Source organism: Pimephales promelas, chromosome 11, assembly GCF_988280905.1.
Source record: "Pimephales promelas chromosome 11, fPimPro1.hap1.1, whole genome shotgun sequence".
NCBI classification, from domain to species: Eukaryota; Metazoa; Chordata; class Actinopteri; order Cypriniformes; family Leuciscidae; genus Pimephales; species Pimephales promelas.
Genome location: NC_142779.1, coordinates 1937501 through 1949893, shown reverse-complemented (window position 1 = coordinate 1949893; position 12393 = coordinate 1937501). Strand labels below are relative to the sequence as shown.

The 12393-nt window shown below is 34.8% G+C and overlaps 1 protein-coding gene across 2 annotated transcripts in view; it reads right to left on the bottom strand.

Moving 5' to 3' along the window:
- The window catches only part of LOC148977107 (uncharacterized), a 118732-nt gene that overhangs the window by 45319 nt on the left and 61020 nt on the right, over positions 1–12393 (bottom strand). For both annotated transcript variants that reach the window (XR_016145464.1, XM_089116732.1), the window contains 2 exons: positions 3048–3103; positions 2789–2945 (listed from right to left, as the gene is read on the bottom strand). The gene's annotated coding sequence lies outside the window, so the exon portion shown is untranslated. The remainder of the gene's footprint in view (positions 1–2788; positions 2946–3047; positions 3104–12393) is intronic.

Sequence of the window (12393 nt, the reverse complement as noted above, 5' to 3'; positions counted from 1 at the left end):
CGAGTTCAGATGTGAATCTCTGATAATCTCTGGGCCGAGGACGTGACCTGCAAGTGCTGGCAAGACAAGCGTTGTGTCAACAAATGCGGACAGACTTGTTTAACAGTTTGGCATTTATTCAGCGCGGCACTTGTCTAAAAAAACAAAGGTTAGGTGTTAACCAATAACACAACTTCGGCCAGCATGCACACGTACACAAACACAGTTCTTCTGCTACTAGGGCAAAAACTGGCAGACATCATCAGGATTTTTCTCTACAAATATCTAGTCATTCCTAAATCAGACGCGACGACATTACATAGTCTTGTTTTATCACAAATGCATCAAAATTGAGCGAATGTATGCCTAAAATGAGGGAAAAATAAACTTTTTGTTAGCATAAATTCACTTAATTGTGATACATTTATCAGAAAACATTTTTTTTTATGAGAATTGGGAAAAGCTCAACTTGGGGAGGGGAGGGTTTTTGCTTTTGTACTTACAGTGTACTTACCTAGAAAGTACTGGCTAATATAAGGTAAGTACATGGAACAGGGGTTCAGGGTTAGTACTAGTTATTACTCAGTAAATGTAGCTACTAAAATAAGTACATAGCATTTACATGGGTAACTTGATTTAAAAATGGTTAATGAAAATAAGACAAAAATACTGAGTAAGAAAATCATATATTTCAGTCTTTCTTACTTCAATATTTCATGTTTAATTGCCATTTCTTTGTAATTATTTGTGAAATTTAGCAGCTAAATGAAAATTCTTCCAAAGTAAATATTACACCATTTTTTTTAGTGCAACTAACTCAGCAAAATTATCTTCTAACTTTTAAAGGTTTTTGATGAAAACATTCCAGGATTTTTCTCCATATAATGGACTTCACTGGGAACCAAACGGTTCAAGGTCCAAAAGACTTTTTGATGAACGGGTTTGAACAGGAGAGTCACGAACGCGCATCACAGAACAGAGCAAGGCGACCATTTGAGCTTATAAAACTTAAACTTTGTTATTTATTTATTAAATGAGCGATCGTTTCGCTTGATAAGACCCTTATTCATCGTCTGGTGTCGTTTAAAGCCCTTTGAACAGTTTGCAGTTTGCACTGAAACTCTCATTTGGACCTTGAACCGTTTGGACCCCATTGAAGTCCATTATATGGAGAAAAATCCTGGAATGTTTTCATCAAAAACCTTCATTTCTTTTCGACTGAAGAAAGAAAGACATGGACATCTTGGATGACATGAGGGTGAGTAAATTATCAGCTAAAGTTTTTTCAAAAGTGAACTACTCCTTTAAAGTGCTTGTAAAATATGTTTTGGGCAACACAGCAACATAGTGTCGGCCCAGATCCGGCCCACATCTGGAATCCACATGCACCGGATGTAGCCCGGATCTGGGCCGACACTATGTTGCTGTAAGGGACTGTACAGGTGAAACTCGAAAGATTTGAATATCATGCAAAAGTTCATTTATTTCAGTAATTCAACTTAAAAGGTGAAACTAATATATTATATAGACTCTATAGCCTTTATTTGTTATAATTTTGATGATTATGGCTTACAGTATGAAAACCTTTTCACAATATTCTAATTTTGACTTTGGGGTTTTCATAATCCATAATCATCACAATTATAACAAATAAAGGCTTGAAATATCTCACTTTGCATGTGATGAGTCTATATAATATATTATATTCACCTTTTAAGTTGAATAACTGATTTAAATGAACTTTTGCACCATATTCACATTTTTCGAGTTTCACCTGTATGTAGTTTAGGATTCACATATTTGCCCCAATCATATGATCAAATGAAATGTTAATGTGGCCCTGTACCGAGGAATGGTTTAGCATACCAAATAAAAATGAGATCACTTCTTTGTCTGCATACTCGCACTACAGAGCCATTAATGGGAGCCTCCATCGAGTGTACATCATTAATCCACATGTTGACTTCTGCTGGGCATGAAAACCAAACCAACTGAAACCGGCTTCTCTGATGAATGTGTAATTCGCTCTGCTTTAGCAGAATCAGTCACTTGTGAACCTTGACTTTGAAAATTAATTTAGCCCTGAAAGTTGGAATAAATGTAAAATCTCCCTGTAGTCAATAATTTTATCTCTTAAAACACATTTTTTGATCACCAAAATTACATATTTAAAGTGTTTTCCTTTTTCTTCATGCCTTAAAATATCTTGAATGTAACTCGACACCCTTGCCTCATTTAGTATACGTGGTTCTATGAATATGCAAATGAGCTCCGCCTCCACTCACTCAGCTCAGAGATCCACTGGTTGACGATCACACGTTGATCTGATTGGTTACAAGGTCGTTTGAAACACCAGCGATTTCAAAGCGTGTCTTTGGTTCACTGCAGTTTTAAATGCTTTCGACTTGCACATGGCTTGTCTTAAACATATTAAAAACACCACATAGACACATAAACAACGTTAAAAACATGATTTTAACCACAGGGCGACTTTAAAATTCTACATTTGCCATATAATGTGTTAGGAAACTAATCCAAACCTAAACATAAAATCATACATTTAAAGCTCTATGTAAGAATTGTCGTGTATTAATCGCTTTTTGTATTGCCAATGTGAACAGGTTGTAACGAAACCTAAAAAAACGAGACGTTCCCCGACTTGATTGTATATATCATTCCAGTATATATATATAAGTCTTTGCAAATGTTCAATGTGGCTAAATCAAGTCTGAAGTAACTATTATTACATTGACATGTTTAATCATGTCATATTTTTCTCAATGTAAATGTTTTGGCCTACAGTGTGTACCGTTGGGGCGAGTTGACACACAACAGATGGATGTCCCATGATGCATTGTGCAATGCTTAACCCCAGGTTTCCCACGCTGCTTTGCTCCTGTAATGCGAGTTTGTGCTCAGCGGGACTCCAGCCATATCTCACTCTCCATTACAGATCAGCATCCCCGCTGGAAAAGAAAACAGATCTGTGGAAACCATTTCATCATATCACCGCGTGTCCCACTGAGAGAAACTCGTACAGACGGAAAAAGTAAAGATGTTGAACTTACGAAGTGCAGAGTTAAATACATCCACACTGCCGATGAATATGATTGTCACTCATACACTGTAAAAAAAAAATATATTTTCAAGATTTGTTATCACAACATTTTTTCTTTAGTCAAATCAACTAATTTATTATTTTGAGTTTCAGATGATTAAATTAATCTCCTTCATTGTATTAACTCACTTTTTCCAGTTCAAATCAACTTAAAATTTTAAGGCAACCAGGTTACTTACTTTTTTAAGTTAAACCAACAATATTTTTTTACAGTGTATTACGTTTGTTAACAGTGTTCATTTGTTTACGGCAGGGTTAGTATTGCTATCTAAAACTAAAACATTTTTGTTACTAAAAATAAAATAGACGGTATTTGAAATAAAATACTTTTTTTTTAACTTAAAACTATTTAAAAGTAAAAACTTTAAACAAAAACTTATTTTAATTTAATTCTACTTAATCTAGACGTACTAAAATCGAAAAAATAAAATAAAAACTGAACTTAATGTACAGAAAAAGGAAAAACTAAAAACTAAAAATGGAAATCAAAATAATAAAGCTATAATACAATATAAACTAATAATAATACAAATATTTCTAAAATCAAAAATATGTTTTCCAAAAATTATATAAATATTTAAAAAAATATATAGTAACACATTAATGATACTAAAATAACACTGGGTTATTGGAGTGACAGCCATTTTATTATATTATATAGCCTATGTAATATAACAATGTTATTTTATTATATTATTATATAAATTTATAATAAAATCAAATTAGTTTATATATATATATATATATATATATATATAGGCCTATCAGTTCTGTTAAATTAATTAATCGTGATTAATCACATCTAACATAAAACTTTGTGTTTATACGTATATGTGTGAATAGGCTATATATGTGTGTCTGTGTATATATAGATGCAACTAATTGTGATTAATCGATTGCACAGCACGAATATATTCTTATTCATAACATAGCACAAACTCTTTTTTTAATATAGAGCTAAATTCAGTCCACAATGCTAAATAGTGACAGTTTGATATAATGGTGTTAATTGGTTAGAAGAACAGAGGACTTCAATGCATGAAACAAAACAAAAAACTCAAGATAAAGAAAAAAGTTGAGCTCACTGTGTTTTTGCAGCCAGTTGCATTGTGGGAAGCCTATTTTGTTTAGTTTTTGTCTCATGGTGAAGGTTTAAGATGCAAGAGTAACTCTAGACTTAAAAATGAAAACAGAAGGAACGAAGGCCTAAGCATTGCATTAGTTTGTCAAGGAAGCTGAGAAGTTGAAGAAAACATATGGCAGGAGAATAATCTGGGGAAAACAGACTTATATTACATGCCGTTTAATGTTTGTTCTTCATGGTACATCATTCAAAAGTGAGGGTTCGGCCAAGAAACTGAGAAAGTCAAAGTTGCATTCGCTAAACTCAACAACACAAGCGTTTCGAGACATTGATCTGGTCGAAGTCCGGAGTGTGTTCAACACAAGAGACGGAGACTAACGTGAGGCGTTACTGATAAATCCTGGCCAATGATTACACACACACACACACACTACCAGGAAGCGGAGATAAACACGCTCTCGGTAATGACTCGCTCCTGTAATCTCTCTCTCTCTCCTTTATCTCCCTGTTCTGTTTTTAGAGGGAGGAGAGTCAATAGGATTTGATTGCGGAAACGACTTCTGGCTCAAAGTCTCCCGTGTTCAATCGTTTTGATCCTCTGCAGGAACAAATGCCCGTTTACTGTCCACTTATCTCAATGAGGTTCAGAGTAACGCAATCATTTTTCAGAAAAGAAAACAACTCTCCGTCATAACAGACGAGATTCGACATAATCGTCGGCGGAAGTCACGTGTAAACAGTTACTTACCTCACGCGAGTTTAAACCCGGATGTTACACGCGCGCGAGTGCGAATCTGAAGTCAATCGGCCAAACCGGATGTTGAATACGAATTTGGATTGGGATTTAGTGAAATGGGCTATATGCACGCATAAGTTCCGCATTTGACGCAAGGATGCTCGTCCATTTCCGGTTGTGGAGATTAAAGCGGAGGAAAACCGGAGAAAACGGGATTATGGCAGAATCTTCCAAATTAACTGTCCTCCCTTTTTTGAAACGAAACGTACATACGTTTAGATGTAATTTTATATATAGTTATGTTTATTTAATATAATTTTTAAAAGAAGCATAAACACAACGAGGGGTGTCTGTTTTATCCGTTTTTGTGACTAACGTTTCTTTAGTTTATATATGGAGTATAAAATTCAATATAAATTCCAGCCCGATCTCATGAAAGTTCGTGTCTATGGCACGAATGTCATTTCTCGTGGTATTTATACGCCAAAAACAGTTTTTTCGTGTATTTGGCACGCGATTTTCGCGTACATATGATACGCACTTTTTTGCGTATAATACGCACGAACTCTCCACCCCCCTCCCCCCTAAACCTAACCCAGGGTTTTTTAGTGCGTACCATATACACGAAAAAAACACTTTTGGCGTATAAATGCCACGAGAAATGACACTCGTGGTATAGATACGCATCTTCATGAGACTGTGTTGTAAATTCTTGGTATTGCATTGGACTCTACGATCGGCGGAAGTTATCGAGCATCCTTACACCTTCACCGGAAATAACGCTGTGCATAGAGCCCATTGCACGACAATGAAATTCAACACAGTCTCACAAGAGGAGTTTAAGCGAAATTTCAATTCAATCGCCTAATAATACAAAGTTAAACAATCAAAACCTTTACATTTTGACAGAAAGCACAAAAATGTTTTTAGAATGTAGGCTATATATCAACAATAATAATAATATGAATCTGTAATATAACATCACAACACAGGTGTATTACTGATAAAAGATTCCATAAGACAAAGGTTAATATTTGCGAAATATTTTTTTGACTTTATATTTTATTTTATAATGTAAACACAAATGTGTATAGGAGCCATTTCAATTATTGTAGTTGTTATTTTTAGTCAACAATAACAACTAAATTATTATTATTACACTAACAACAATAACCAAAATATTAAGGACTTGTAATACCGAGGTCATTCCAATCCTACATTTTTATATTAAATTGAATTAAATATTATTTTAATTATTTAAATAATATACACAATTGTGTATTTAAAAATAAATATATTTATAAATGTAACTTAATTTTTAAGTGAAATGATTAAATTATAATAAACAAACAAACTAACTAACAAACAAATTAATTTGTGTGTTTAACTTAATTGACTATTTCTGGAAATACTTAATTGGTTCTGTTTGACAACATGTTAATTTCCTGATTTCTTGATTTCAAATGACGATTCAGGATCCGGTTCGCAACTTCATGAATCAGAATTTAAAACGCATCTTCAATTGTGTTTTGAATGCAGGGAGTCAAGAAGCCATTAGAAACGGCCACACACACACACACAGATTATAGCTGGTGTGCGTGTCACAGTATTTCAAGCGCTGTCAGCGTTCGATCACGGCTGATCCGTCTCTTCTGAAGCTCAGATCAGCAGATTAGAGCCGTCTGACGGGTGGAGTAAAGAAGCGGACGCGTGTAGACGGAGAGAAGAGGAGGATGACCTTTGACATCCGCCCACGACCGCCGCTCAGAGCCGGATTAACAACTCACATCAACATGACTCTTTACCTTCTGAATACTTTTTTATATTTTATTTTGTTTTATATACTCTACTCTAATTCATTTTAGAAGAAAAGTTACATATTGCACCTTTAATAAAATACATCGTTTGTTCATAGTGAATTAACTAATGATGAAAAGATTTTAATAAAGTATTAGTAAAATGCTGAAATTAACATTAATAAAAATAAACAAATTCTGTATACACTGAAAAAAATAATATGCTTTATCTAATCAATAAAATTGTGGCAACATATTACAAGCAAATTAGAATTAATTAGAATATTAATTTGATTAACTACTCAATTCTAATTTGTTCAATTTAATAAATAATATTGCTTGTAATTTGTTGCCACAATTTTATTGATTAGATAAAGCATATTCATTTTTACAGTGTAAGTGCAGTTCATTATTAGTTCATGTAAACTATGAACCTTATTGTAAAGTGTAACAATTTTTCTTTTATATCTAAAATGGATTGCAAACCATTTCATGTCGAGTTTTTCAAAAATGCATTTCCATTAAAATGCAAAGAGGGAGATTTTGGGACACTTCATACTCGCATGCTTGTTTACGTGTGTGTGTGTCCCTGAAGAGGTTTGCTGTTTAAAGGAGCTGTCTGTATCCTTCAAGCATTAAATGACTCTGCTCAGTCTATCAGATGTGTGTGCGACTCTGAGGACGAGCTGAAAGAGTTCAGAGAAATCTGATGAATAAACACACACCACCACATGAAACAGCATTCAGAACGACTTTTTGGCTCCTGCTTCTGCTTTAAAGCGAGACTTTATCTCGCGATACATTATTTAGCCGATGTCGTGACTGTTTCATGTCCTTATTTTAGGTCAAGATGAATCTCTTCCTCCACATGCAGTCTTACAGAATAATACTGTCATATTCACGCTCATTTATTTGAAGAAACCAGAAGATGTTGCAATTGCAAGTGTCTGAAATAACAGCTTGATGTCATCAGCACAAGGGTTATTATTGTAGAATATATCTAAAACCTGCTAGGTGGAATACATAAACAAAAAATGAAGTGATTAAAGATATTGAATTGAATATTTTGTAAGAGTACTAATCATTCCCACCAGACAAGCCAAGAAAGACGCCCAAACATCTCCTGAGGTTTGTGAGACTATTAATAACTGAAACGGGGAATTGTTGACAAAATGAAAAGAAAAACTGTGATGCCAATGTCATCAGTACAAGGTTGTTATTATTGTAAAATATTTTATTTTTATTTTTTTTTTTTTAAAGAAGCTAGCTGGCATAAATTAATGAATGCAAAATAAATCAAATGAAGAGAGGTTGAATAAATAAATAAATAGTTTAAAATGTACCTGAACTACATCAAATCCTTTGATAAAAGTAACTGTAAAATATTAATACATCTAAAATAAAAGCTATCTTGCATTAATAAATGAATGCAATGAATGAATTTAATCCTAATATATGCTAGATTTTAATGAAGAGTGGCTAAATAAATAAATAGAATACATAAATAATAATACATATTAGGGCTGTCAAAAAATTAATTGCGACTAATCGCATCCAAAATAAAAGTTTGTGTTTACATAATATATATGTGTGTGTGCCGTGTATAATTATTTTGTATATATAAATACACACATATGCATGTATACATTTAAGAAAATGTGTTATTCATATATAGAATATGTATATATATATATATATATATACATGCATGCATATGTATTACATTTACAAAATAATTATGCACAGCACACACACATACTGTATATTATGTAAACACAAACTTTTATTTTGGACGCAGTTAATTGCAATTAATCTTTGCACAAACCTAAAATAAATACATTTACAAAACTATAAGTATCAATTTCTTTGGTAAACGTAAATATTATTGTTAAATAAACCTAAAAAATGCTAGCTGGCATAAATAAATGAATGCAAAAAAAAAAAAAATGAAGAGTGGCTAAATAAATATTTTATAATTTAACTAAACTAGAAGTATAAAATCCTGTGTTAAAAACGTAAATATTATTGTTAAATAAACCTAAAAATGCTAGCAGTAAATGAATACAAAATAAACTAAATATGTCAACATGGTTGTAGTAATCACACAATTTACAATCCAATGTATTGACAAGAGTTGTTATTGTAAAATATTAATACATCTAAAATAAAAGCTAGCTTGCATTAATAAATGAATGCAACGAATTTAATCCTAATATATCCTACATTTTAATGAAGAGTGGCTAAATAAATAAATAGAATACATAAATAATAATACACATATTAGGGCTGCGCAAAGATTAATTGCGATTAATCGCATCCAAAATAAAAGTTTGTGTTCACAAGTATCAATTTCTTTGGAACACGTAAATATTATTGTTAAATAAACCTAAAAAAATGCTAGCTGGCATAAATACATGAATGCAAAACAAACAAAAAAAATGAAGAGTGGTTAAATAAATAGTTTATAATTTAACTAAACTAGAGGTATAAAAACTGTAAATATTATTGTTAAATAAACCTAAAAATGCTAGCAGTAAATGAATGCAAAATAAACAAAATATGTCACAACATGGTTGTAGTAAATCACACAATTAACAATCCAATGTATTGACAAGAGTGAAGCAAGAACTGAGAGAAGGGAAGTTAAACGCAGCCAATCAGAAACTCAAACAGGACCTGACATCATCAGTAACCACGGAAACTGGCCAGATGCTTTGATCCATTGCATGCATGTTTTGTTTTGCATTGCCCGGGAATTAAACCCATGACATTTGCAAATTAAAATAGCAACATTTAAAAATAGCATTAAAACTGAAGATGCATAACTATAATAACCTTGATCAGAAAGAAGAGTGCTGAAAGAAAGCTGCAACACACACTCGGCGCGCTTCATCGGACGCACATATGTTGCATTTGGATGAATCATCTATCAGTTACGACATCTCATGTGAATCCGACACATTTATCACAAATCTCACCCATCTGTGATTCTTTTACACCTTCTTTCCTGACTGAAACACACACTCACACACTCACACACTACATTTGATGAATAATTACAGCCCTGGCCTCATTTATTCTTTGTTTTTGTGTCTTCTCTCCCTGTCAGACATTTTGAAACGAGCAATAGTGAATGTTTTACAGAAGACACACAGACGCAGTAATACTGATGTCATGACGCATCAACCAATCAGAATCTAACACTAAACTATACATTTCATGCATTAATTAAAGCACCATATGTAATGCATTGTACGGTCTCATGAGTAATTGTAACCATTATTATAGTACGAATCTATTCATAACTTTGGTTAGAATGATATAATTTGAAATTCTATAATGTACATCATGAATACCTTTATAATGCATTATAAATAAAGGCTTTAAGTAGTAAATGTAAAACGCACTCATACATCTGATGCATATTGTCTGCAGATTTGCTGCAAAAGCTCACGGCCCAGACGGAAATGATCACGAGTCTCTTTCATCTTAAAAGATGAAGAAAACGTGATTCCTCATAACAACGGTTGGCATGCGTTACAGTATCTGGCTTCACTCATATGAATCTGATTCTGCTGGTTCTCGTGTGTCTTAAGCGACAGTGACATAAAGGCACGGTGTGAGTGTTTGCGTTGCGTATTGTATCTCAAACAGCGAGACACGAGAGAATAAAGGTCTCTGAGCAACCGGCGCATTACAAACAACAAAACAAGGTTGCTAAAACACACGAGCTGATCTTGACGCACAGCGAGGTTGCTAAAACACACTGAAGTGGAGCTCTATTTCGGGTACACGAGCAGCCTGGCGTTTGTTGTTTCCTTTGAAGCTTCTGTCAGCAATAACTCATATCACACATACCTGAGACTCCGAGTGAGATAAACACGAGAGGAAGCGGACTTACACACGACTCTGGCTGTGAGGCCTTCATATCCTTAAAGGGTTAGTGAAAAATGTGTGTCTGGTGTACTGTCTTTGTCCAGAAAGGAAATAAAGACATCATCAAAGTAGTCATGTGACATCAGTGGGTTAGTTACAATGATTTGAAGCGTCGAAAATACATTTTGGTCCAAAAATAACAAAAACTTTATTCAGCATTGTATTGTGTTCCGGTTGTGTTGTGGATCAGCTGACGTGTGTCCATGTATTCGGGTTCAAATAAATGCAAGTCTTCCTCTGTGTGGAAATCCTTAGACATGTGTGTGAAGATTGTTTTGTACAGCGTGCGTCTCCCTTACGCTGCCTTCACACTGGCAGTTGAAATCAGCTCCGTAATACGCAATACGTTCCCAACGGACGTCGTACTACACAGTGAAAAGCGTCGGACGCGGGTAGAACAAAAATGGTGGAGAGATTAAAGTTTGATTCTGTCAGTTCTGTATGATCTCTCTCTGATTAGGTTTATGCTGCGTGAGGAAAGTTGCTCAGGACGTTGACATATCAGGTCGGCTAAAAAATGTGATATAGTGGTCAATAGTTCAATGTCTACCTTCTAATTGCCCTTATAAACGTTAGAAAGTCATGAAAATAAAAAATGACATGACAACTTATCGTTATAAAATCGTTATTTATTATATTAAAAGTTAATAATTCAGGTTTGTTTATCAGTACCATAGCAACGCTCAACTTCCGCTGGAATTGTCGGATAGGAACCGTCCGTAGCTTTTCGCAGGAGTTCAAATTTTTGAACGCATCCGGATGACCAACGGACACGATTTTCTTCGCACCGCACTCGGTCGGACCCGTTTCGGACCCATTCGCATGCGGTCTGCGAATCTCCATAGGAAATGAATGACTTCCGGTCGTTTCGCAGCCGCATCGGAGCTGATTTCAACTGCCAGTGTGAAGGCGGCGTTAGAGTGTAACCGAAGCTCAGCCGCACCACACACACGTCAGCCTGAACGCAACAGAACCGTAACACAATACAATGCTGAATAAAGTCGTAGTTTTTTTTTTTTAATTTTTGGACCAAAATGTATTTTCGATACTTCAAAACATTGTAACTAACCCACTGATGTCACATGACTACTCTGATGATGTCTTTCAAGCGTGCCGCACAAGCCCTCAAAAAGTGAAGTCAAAACGTTCTCGATCGCCCCCTTGTGACCGGTCCTAGTATAGCTCATAGCCCCCGCCTCCCCATGTTATTCAACGGGACGTGAGGCCAACTAAACAATTAAATTACGCTTCACATATCCTTTTTCCAAAGATAGTTTCCGTCATTTACTGTAGTTTCGATCACGTTGATGTCATTTCAAGAGTTCGTTTTTAAAATAAGTTTGTTTTTGATGCTATAAAAACAGTGCTCTGACATCATGATTGACAGCTGTGATTGACAGGTTCTCTGTGCGAGGTGGTCACTGAAGCACCAGCGGACTTTTTTTTAATAATGTTGATTATGTGGTTAGTAGTTGTATTTACCTTATTTTAACGAGGTTCTGCAATCGGCGGACATCATTGGAGAAGAACGAAGCAGACAGAGGACACTTGATGAAAGTGCGGGGCGTGTGCTTGCGTTTGATTCAGCGAGAATGAGGGCGCGGCTTTACTTCCTGCTCACGACCGCGCATGACTGGTCCCGAAACTGCGCAGACTCAAGTTCAAGATGTCAGTGTCTTATCGAGACACTGGTGGCTTCAGTTCTCTCTGATGGAAAAGAGGCGAAGGGGCGTCGTCCATCTTT